This window comes from Micropterus dolomieu, linkage group LG13 (genome assembly GCF_021292245.1).
Source record: "Micropterus dolomieu isolate WLL.071019.BEF.003 ecotype Adirondacks linkage group LG13, ASM2129224v1, whole genome shotgun sequence".
NCBI classification, from domain to species: domain Eukaryota; kingdom Metazoa; phylum Chordata; class Actinopteri; order Centrarchiformes; family Centrarchidae; genus Micropterus; species Micropterus dolomieu.
This window is the reverse complement of record NC_060162.1, coordinates 27,116,289-27,123,727: the sequence shown is the minus strand read 5'-3', so window position 1 is coordinate 27,123,727 and position 7,439 is coordinate 27,116,289. Positions and strand designations below refer to the sequence as shown.

At 40.0% G+C, this 7,439-nt stretch overlaps 1 protein-coding gene across 3 annotated transcripts in view; it reads right to left on the bottom strand.

Moving 5' to 3' along the window:
* Positions 1-972: 972 nt before the first annotated feature.
* LOC123981564 (pro-neuregulin-3, membrane-bound isoform-like) overlaps positions 973-7,439 on the bottom strand; it is a 580,451-nt gene continuing 573,984 nt past the window's right edge. Inside the window, exons 6-7 of one of the 3 annotated variants that reach the window (XR_006827790.1) lie at positions 2,043-2,145; positions 1,006-1,025 (exon numbers count right to left, since the gene is read on the bottom strand). The gene's annotated coding sequence lies outside the window, so the exon portion shown is untranslated. Of the gene's footprint in view, positions 1,026-2,042; positions 2,146-4,340; positions 4,365-7,439 lie in introns of those variants that run through there. The other 2 variants (XM_046066479.1, XM_046066480.1) reach the window with 2 other exon arrangements.

Here is a 7,439-nt window from a genome sequence, read left to right as displayed (position 1 = left end):
TCCTGATAAAAGTGAATATGAGTAAAGCTGCGGGGCCTGATAACATGCTTGGCTGTGTACTAAAAACCTGTGCCAGCTAGTTGATGTGATATCTACGAGGTGAGGTGCCTGCGCTGCCCAAAGGATACTAAAGGACAGTACACACCCAGCCACAGCCTGTCCACTTCAGTATTGCACCATGTAAAAAGTTTTCTATTTCTATGACTTGTTATTTATCCTCCCATCTACTGCATATAATATTTGTATATAATGTTTGCTTTTGTGAGTAGCATGAAGTCAAAAACTTAATCCTGTGTTGTAATATGATGAATAAATCTACCATGTACCACGTACCTTTCTGAGCTGTTTCTCACCTCTGTACTGATCAGTGTTCTCAGGCAGCTGGAAACATTATACAGTACAATACTGAAACTGCACAAGGAACAAGTGGAATTGCTTTATTTTAGTGTTTTAGCTCAGTAGACAGAGTGGCTGGGCTGCTGTGTATGGCTCATTCCTGGTGTCCCCCTCAGGACAGCCAATGAATTACTGGTCACTAATTTAATGTCTGCCATGCTATCCATGGTACCACTACATCACTTCTCCTGAGCTAGACCAAGTTCTAAGTGATAAAAACCAAACCAAATTTACCAGATAGAAAAAATATACTTCTCACCTTTGGCTGGAAATGTTGGTGAATGTGGTGGGTTCATGCGCAGATAAGGCATATTTGCTTGTGGAGAAGGTTGTTTCCGTCTCCTTCTCAGCTGCATGCTGCATAGATGTCCCATTACATTGCTATAACAAGAGTAGAAGAAAACAGATTGACATGAGTTTACAGATTCAACAGGTTTTGATACCTTTTATTTGATACCAACGAGTAACAGCATACATTGTTAAGCTGCAAATCTTGAAGAGGCAAGTTAGAAATCTGACGTCCTCTGGCTGAGGTTGCCAGGTTGGGGCCACTACCAGTATTGGTATTATTGTTCCTTTTATTCCTCAGGCTCTGCCTCAGGCGGTCATGGAGCCTCTTCCTCTGCTTCCTGTTTGTGAAGAAACAAACTAGACTGTGAAGCAGCCCAGGTCACAACTGGACAACATATCTGAGGGGAAAGATCCGAATATACCAAAAGGGATGCATTAACCCCAATTTCATCTAATGTATTATGGCTTGACTGTTGTAATGGTAATTAATATTTTTTACATACTGAGGTCAGTACAAAATACTCCACAAATAGTGTCCAGTAGCACCACAAAATCCCCAGACTTCTCTCACCTCATTTGGTTTGTATCTCAGATCATTGCTATGCCGATGACATCTCTAGATGTCTCATAGTCTTCTGTAGCATAACTCTGTAATCTTTGCCCCAATCTGAGTATACATATGCATAACTGTCTGCATCAGGCCACTTGGCTACTAACTCAAAGTTGGTTTCCAGAAACTCTAGGTAATTTTTTTAATGCTGAACTAATGTGTTTTGTTGAAAAACACCTCAGTTCAGTTATTGAATCCTGTAATTTCCTTTTACAGACATTGCCAAACTGAGGCCCTTCTTATATTTCCATTAGTTACTCCTGTTTTGAGTATTGTGTCTTGTTTAAAACAAAGCGTTATTATGCACAGTTATGATTTGTTCAAATTCTGCTACACAATTACTAATTAAGTCTTCCCATCCCGACTTCTCAACAGTCAGATGATCAGAATAAAGTCTCCTAGGTGTTTCAAAATTCACGACTTGCAGGGCTGAGCTTTTCCCTTCCTGGCTCCCGACTCCCAGATTATGGCACTTATCCTAACATCTATTTGTTTCTTAAATACATTTAATTGATGCTTCCTTGCCCTGATTTGTTATTTGATCAAAATATTTATTCAAACGCTTTTTTGTTGTTTCTTTAGCATGTACTTCTTGTTTAATTTTGAACTGTGACACACGTACTGTAAGTTTTACTTACTGCACAGTTCACAGTTGAGGAGATTTTGAGACTTGGAGGCACTACTGGGGACTATAATAAAATAGGGTTACAAATCAAATAAAAAATAAAAATGTGACAAGAATTACTTTGTTTTGCAGTAGCCAACCACACACATGATTCCAACGACTAGGAGAGCAATGCAGATTCCTGATATTGTTAAAATACGTTTCTGATACAGCTCCTCCGCTTCTGAAAAAGAAGACAGTCCATTCTTAAAATGTCATGTCTACAATACACAGCACAGACAGACACATACTCATAAATAAAGAACATTGCAGCCATGAACACAAAAAAATGAAAAAAAAGGCACTGTGGGAGAGGGGGTTTACATTTACAGCAACCAACAGTCCAAATGCATCCTTGTACTAAAGGTCATTTGCTACTAGTGATATGATTGAAATCCGACCCTCATTCATTAAGCTTAATTATGACTGACTGTGGCCACTTAGGCTTGCTCTTTACTTCTAAACGAAGTCAGTCTGACTGACCAAAGCATTTACATGAGTGCTTAATGTGGTACTCCAGTGATTTAGTATTGCATTGTCAACATCTAAGCAGCAGAGGCCGAGATATCTGGATTTCCAGTCCGTTGTATGGGTGAAGCTCCAAAAACACTGGATCTTATACCTTCTATAATGCATCTCAGTAGTCCCTTGACCTGAGCAGGGCTATTTTCCCACACTTGACATTTCTTGATGATCAGATAAGATATTCTGTTTACATGCTCTGACTGAGAGCCCAATCAATACATCGCCCCATTTTAGCATATTTACTAGTGTATATGTCTGGATGTCTTCTGTATCTATTGGTCAAAATTCTTTAACAAACAAATTTAAGGGGTTCCTGACATCAGATATTTTAACTCTTAAATATCGATCCTTGTATTGGCCTCAGCTTTTCCTGTATCAACCGGGCTCTAGTCAGCAATCAGAGATAAATGGCTTTAACATGCAACACCCTAAATCCAGTTCTCCACCTGCTTCTTTTTATCATCCTCAAAACCTTGAACAACATCTATTCACGGATGACACACCACTCAAATAAGTACTCATATCTTGCAATAGAGCAAACATTGTCTTATTGGAACAAGTGAGAATATAAATATGCCTGCCTGGAAAACATTTATACTAAAAGCAGTTTCATGTTAAACACTTTGATATCACATGTTCTCTCCCAGCTGAGTTCATATCCATTGGATCCCTTCCCTTTACTTTTTTCTAGACTTGTCCTCTGTTGTTCATCAGTGTTGTCTGAGGAGCACTGAGCTTGAAACATTTACCTGCATGTGTCAGTGACACACACACACACACAGTGCATAAAAAAATGCTTGTAGGCCAGTTCTTATGGTGAAGTCTTATATATTGTAATGAACTGAATTTATTAGGACCCAAATGTACCACACCAACATAAATCATTTGTTAAGTGGGAGAAGTGAGGGTTCTTCTTTTGTTCCACAGCTGCATGTGATTTACCAAAGTGCAGTCAAATAAAGAACTGCTCATTTATATAATTAAATCAAATAGTTTCAGAAAGCAGCTGCAGAGAAGGTTTAATGTTTTTCCCTAGTTGTTCTTATGCTTAAGACGGTTTGGTGAATGAGCCGGTAATTGGTCTTGTCAGCCATTATGGAAAATCTGAAACCAAGCAGGCTCCATACAGTGCATTTTCACTAATCAACTGTCCTAGTACCTGTGTTGTTAATGTTAATTAAATTGTCTCACTAAAAGGAAAACAAAATATTTACATTAATTAATATGAATCAGATGAAAATGTGCCAGATTTAGCCAAAAGGAAAATCTTTATCGGCTTTTCCGATTGAAAGTACACATTTTAGCAGATGAAAAATGACCCTGCCCACAGTGTGATCAGAAGAGGCAGAAACTACAGAGCTGCTATAAAGAAGAGTGGATATAAGGAACAGTTGGAAACACACATCTGATAGAATAGAAACAGGAAGGCAGATAGCAGGAGATCAATGGATTTAAGAGGATAGTAATGCTGCACTATTGTTTCATGCTACACTGGTTGCAACAGAAAATGCAGGGAGGGAGAGCTGAAGGGAGGTGAACATACAGCATTAGAAATGTACAGCCTCTTTGGCTTTCATAGTGTTCTCAAGTAAATCAGCAATGTTTGGACTGTTTACCTGAATCAAAAAGTCAAAATAATAGCTTGCAGATGCATCACAGTGCTTTGTCATAAATAATGTTGATGTGTTGGTGTTATTTTTTGATTGCAAAAATCTGTGTAGAATGTGATATCTTATTTGTGCTGATGGTCAAGGCTGTATGATCCCTTCATCTGGCAAGAGAAAACTAGCTTTAGTAGAGTGTTTTAGCTTACAGTCTTACATCTGCAAACTAGGAGGAAGGAACAATCCATACCCATAAATTCAATCCCAAGATGTTCTGTCAGTTCAGAAAGGTGACAAAAAAAGAAAATAGGACTTTTCAGATGAGGTAATATTTCTTTTTCTCACATGTTCACACATGTGTCTTAAGGAGTAAGAGACGTAGTCAGATTTTGCTTGATATATTAAGGGTAACACATCATAATCATATCATAAGTCATTATACACAAACTTATACACTGTAGACCTTCAATAAAAACTTGTATAAACATTATCTCAAATCTATCCTAAAGGTACAGGAAACATATTGGATGAACAACAAAGCCATGAGGCGTAAGTTGCTATGGTAATCTACAAACATAGCATACATTGTATAGGTCATTGGTCCTCAAAGTGGGGTCCGGGAAACCCCAGGGGTCCTTGAGATGTCACAATCCTGTCCTGAATTTCTCTAAATTATTGTTTTGTCGGTTCAGTATCTTTTATTTTGTCTGTTTTGGTTCTATGTCTTTGTTCCTAGTCCTGTGCCTTAGTTCATGTCGTAGTATTTGCTTCTAGTTCTTTCTCTGCATCATTTTGGTTTAGTCTGCTCGGTACTATGTGTTCTAGTTCTGTGTTCTCATGTCTGTCACCTGTGTTGCTCCCGCCCTGCTCGTTAGTCCCTGTGTGTGTGTGTGTGTGCATATATAACTGGTGTTTCTGTTTAGTCTTTGTTGGATCATTACAGTGTGTTGTAGTGTTGTCTGCTCTGTCTCGTCGTGCTCATCTTGCTTGTTCCCTGTCAGTTGTTTGGATTTTGGATTTTCTGAACTCAGCCGCTCTTGTAAGTGTGCTCGCCTTTTGTTTATATACAAATATCACTGAACTGTAACTCTCAGCCTACGTGTCCTGCATTTGGGTCCACCAACCAGCTCTACCCTACACCCACCGTGACATGAAAGGGTTTCAGGGTGTCCCCAGCAAAAAGGTGAATAGTTGATTTTCACTATAATTCCTTCCGTAAGCAGGGTTGGGAGGATTACTTTAAAAATGTTATTAATTAATGTTACTTGTTGAAAAATTTATGTAATCCAAGTACCACAAAATAAAAGTAATGTAATCTGATTACGTTTAGTTACTTTTGGATTACATCAATGCCAAAAAGGCAAATGAAGATGTGTTATCTGCTCGCTCAGTGTATTTTTAGAGAAATATAGAATAACAAAATCTCCCGTTCCCAACATCCATGTTTAAATGTTTTTATGATATGCTTTGCACTATGTCACCACTATGGCAGTATCTGGGCAATCAATGACAAAACGTTGTTTTGTCGGTATTCTTGATGACATTTAAGAGGTTGTCATTTGGAAAATCATTGTTGTTGATGACTCATTCTGCACTTGTCGTATTCATTTAATGTCCAATGCAAAGATTGCTGCTGAAGGACAGTGTTTCTGGGACCGGGCCCCACTGATTAGTGTAAAAATAACTTTTGGTGAAACTGGATCATATTTGATAGAGAAATATTAGAAATATGGAGATTTTTTTTCTCTAGTTTTCTCTCTGATGTCCCCCAGCTGCTCTGCCCCAACTCTGTGATTCAGTGTCCTGCTGGACAGATAGCTTTACTTGTTCCTTGAAGTTAGTTAACAGCCTGCTGCTGTTATTAGCTCAGTTAGCTGTGCAACTCCTGGTCAGATTAGCTCACTCTGCCCTTACTGGAAGCTCAGAGAACCGGCGGAGTGTTTGTGTTTACTATAGACCCTTACTCAAGCACTGGAGGTTTTCAGGCCAGTTGCAGGGGGCCCAGTAGGGTGTGATGGCGGGGTGCAGCGCCTGAACTGGAACGGCACCGGGCGAGCAGGCAATTCACTCAGCAGCCTCCCATTGAACACGGCATTAAAAAGGACCGAATACAGCCTCAAAGACCAACAGGGATTCCAGTGCAGAGATGATTTGCACAGAGCTTCTTGTTGGATATACTGTAGATAGCTTTAATTTTTGCCAAACCGCTAACTGTAGCCTATCTGCCTGTATCTGTGGCTGGTTAGCTCAGTTGGTTTCCCGTGCTGCTAGCGGTTCTATTAGCTTACTCAGCCTTGGGGTGCCAAGAGCCAAATCCGGCAAGAAAACCACCTCGGTAACATAACTGAATTCCCAGTGGTCAAACTGGAGTTTGTCGGTCTGGGAGGCTTCGCTCGGTCCCTGTCCAGCTACCGTGAACTCTCAGTGAGTGGGTGGGCTTTAAGTTAACACACATTCGGCGCTACTGGCGATTGTAAACACCAATCAATGTCTGCGACACGTCCCTCCCCAGCTTTGTGTTTTTACAGAAACACGCATATACTATCTACTATTAAGAATATTTCTTAGGTGTCTTAGTTGATGTAACAGGGAAAGGTCTAGCTTAGAGTAGTTTAGCTGACCCCTAAGTGTTTATCTGACATTTATGGCTTTAGGTATTTCTCACATGAACTTGTCCTGTCAAGATGACAACAATAGACTGATTTCTGGGGCCTAAGCACCTCCGTGACACATTATCTAAAGATATAGTTTCCCTTGATGGCATCGCCCTGGCCTCCAGCACCACTGTGAGGAATCTTGGAGTTATCTTTGATCAGGACATGTCGTTTTTAAATCTCACATTAAGCAAATTTCAAGGACCGCCTTTTTTCACCTACGTAATATTGCAAAAATCTGGAATATTCTGTCTAAAATGATGCAGAAAAACTAGTCCATGCATTTGTTACTTCTAGGCTGGATTACTGCAATTCCTTATTATCAGGCTGCTCGAAAAAGTCCATTAAGACTCTTCAGCTGATCCAGAATTCTGCAGCACGTGTTCTGACAGGAACCAGGAAAAGAGATCATATTTCTCCTGTTTTAGCTTCTCTGCACTGGCTTCCTGTAAAATCCAGAATAGAATTTAAAATCCTTCTTCTCACCTACAAAGCTCTTAATGGTCAGACACCATCTTATCTTAAAGAGCTCATAGTACCTTACTGCCCCACCAGAGCACAGCGCTCCCAGAATGCAGGGTTACTTGTGGTTCCTAGAGTCTCCAAAAGTAGACTAGGAGCCAGAGCGTTCAGCTATCAAGCTCCTCTCCTGTGGAACCAGGTTCCAGTTTGGGTTCAGGAGGCAGACACCATCT